This window comes from Grammomys surdaster, unplaced genomic scaffold, assembly GCF_004785775.1.
Source record: "Grammomys surdaster isolate TR1022 unplaced genomic scaffold, NIH_TR_1.0 125801, whole genome shotgun sequence".
NCBI classification, from domain to species: Eukaryota; Metazoa; Chordata; class Mammalia; order Rodentia; family Muridae; genus Grammomys; species Grammomys surdaster.
Window position 1 is genome coordinate 2350215 of NW_021620632.1, and position 3170 is coordinate 2353384.

Below are 3170 nucleotides of genomic sequence, written 5' to 3' on the forward strand. Positions count from 1 at the left end.
AGACCAAGACTTAGTGGTGGCATCTCTAGAATTTACTCCTAGGAAAGGGATTCTGATTTGACTTAGAAGTCACTTGTCACACTGAAGTGATTAGCCAAATCTTATTAACAAGGTCATAACAGAGTATTAAAAGCTAAGGAGGAAAGAGAGAAGAATAAATGTACTTCTGACTTATCCAATGAGCTCTTGAGATTAAATAGTTAATTTATACAACTTAATTCCAGCATATTCTTGCTTCATAATGTGTGTTTATGGAACTCAATCAATCTTATATGCCAACTCAGTCAAATCATATAACAAGGAATAAAGAATTGTAGGATTTTATATTTTCAATTACCTAGTGATGAACTTGTGGATAAAAATTTTAAAAACCAGTTATTAATGAATCTCTTATCTTTTTACAATTAAACATAAAAGTGACTTTTGAAAATTACAAAAGTTCAGTATATTTCCTAATTGATAAATTTACACACACACACACACACACACACAATCTAATATCACAGTATATTAGAAGGCACAGCTGAGACAAAGCATTAGAAAATCTAGAACAGTTAAATACACAGGCTTTTTCTTCAAGGGAAGGAAATGACTGACTCCTGTTCACAGGAAGATTAAAATGAATCTTTTCTAACAATCTGGTGATATTTTGCTTTCTGTGAGGCCAGCCTTCGCCTGAAACCCCAAATTCTGAGCTCTGTTTATGTCCTAATCCTGACTTTTGTGTTTCAATAAATAGAACCAAACCTTATGAAAGAGGTCCCATGCACTTTCACTCTTTCAAAATTTACAGAACCCATCCTTAATATAGAACTTTCCTCCTCAGGCACTTACCCTGAACATTTTTTCTGAATAACAACCCACCCCTATGGTAAAGGTCAGAGGTGGTATGCTAAAGAGATGTAGTCTGCAACAGAGTTTCTATGTAGCAATATTTTGACCATTGTCACATGGAAACCTTTTCTAAAAGGTTTACTGGGTTTAGATGTTTAAGAAAACTAAAGCACTTGGTCAGATACTAGAAGATTTTTATGATCATGATGCTTACAGGGACTACAAAACATGATCAAACACACACACACTCACACACATACACACACACACACACACACACACTCACACACATGGTCAGACTTACAAGTCTCAGGGTCCAAGAATTGCGGAAGACCCCAGATTCAAATGTAGTGTTATGGAAAAGAGTGTTTATTCTGCAGAAATTACTAGTATGCAGGGATCAAACATTCTTTATAATGGCAACAATGATGGGTTTGCAGACTCCTTTTATTCAGGTCTAGAGGAATTTTCCAGAAAGGTTAGGTAACTTCTAATATCATTGGTAGGTGTAAAGAAGTGAAATCAGTAAAATTTTGATTGGCTGCTATGTTAGTTCTACTATAGTTACTGAGACCTTGAAGAATTTTAGAAACCAGCTCAGTTCTGCCCTTGTTATCTCCTCCAGCTAGGTGTTCCAGGAGCTGACTCAGACACAGATTTTTCCTCCTTAAGTCAGGGCCGTGATTGACTAAAAGCCATTGTCAGTGGCTTTCTCTGAGGAGCCCAGTATGCTTCCTGGGAAGCTGAAAAAATTCCCCAAGGTTTGGGGAACACATACACACACACATACACATACACACACCCACACTCACACACACACGCACACACACACACGTGCATACAAACATGAAATGTGTGGATATATGAGATACACACACACACACACACACACATATATATGTGTGTGTGTGTGTGTACATGTGTACATATGTATATATATATATATATATATACCATATATGTGTATATATATATACACATATATATATATCATATATGTGTGTGTATATATATATATACATATATATATGTGTGTGTGTGTGTATGTTACTCATAATCTGTACACATAAAAGCCAATAAATATGTACACTGCAAACAAAACATGAAAGGAAAAAAATGAAGCATAATTGGAATGCAGAGAGAGAGAAAAACGAAAAATGAGGGAAAACACTTCAGAAAATGAGAATAAAAAATTAAATCCATAAGGTTCTGTTACTTTGTGACATTTTATGCTAATGTTTTTTATATGCCTGGAGGTTAAACTCCAAGGACCATCAGCTTGGGCAGGGACAGTGGCAAGTACACCAGACACAGATTAGATGCAAGAAATCCCAGTGGTGAGTTCCCAGCCTCTGAATTCACAGAGAAGGAAGTGATCTCTGTCTCTGTCTGGCTTTATTTATCTAAACACTACACTCTGTAACTAGAGTAAATAATACATTCACCAGGTACCCATCTCCTCTCCTTGTATGGTTAAATAAGCAGGAAACAGCGAACCTGGGACTCTTTCATAGTGTAGCTACCCATTCCTTACCCAGGGATTCCTGGAGCTGCTATATTCTTTTAGTCACATCCATGGCCCTGTAAGTGACACCAATTAAGTCATCACTTTTCAGAATGATGGAAAGAGTCCTTTAATAGATGTGTCACTGACCTTCCTATAAGGGTTGAATGGCATTTCTTTCCCTCCTCTGCCACACAGTGTCATCTTGTATGAACAAACTGGCAAGTAACATGATCACATTTTTTTGCAGAGGACACAAGATATATGAAACACTTAGAGAAATATCATTTATTTTTAAAAGTTTCCATATATGAAAAAGTTATGGTTTTTTTGTGTGTGAACCAATACAAAAATGCTTTATTCTTATGAGGGAGGAAGCAGTTCAGGATTTAGAAACCATCCTGAGAGAAAGTGAGCAATGTGAAGAAACTATGAACATGCTCTGTCTTACATTCTGATTTGTATTAATACTAGTCATTTAAAATCTTGTTTTCCTCATTCTCTGTCAATCAATATGAAAAAACACATGGGCAAGAGAAAGATGAATGGCAGTTTTATTAGCATCACTGAAAGTGATGTCTAATAACATCCTCATGTTGATTATCTCCCAAGTTATTTATCTGTCCACTACATGAGTTTCATGTACTACCCAATGTTAAGTCCCAATAGTGCCTGCTGAACCGTATTACCTCCTGCTGCATGTGACAGTTATAGAAGCCTATATTCTAAAGCTGATTCATTCCAATTAGGAACACATAAGAACACTTAGACTATTCAGGAGACATAGAGAAAAAAGAACATGAGTCTCTTCACGTTACTGTGGACAGAATGG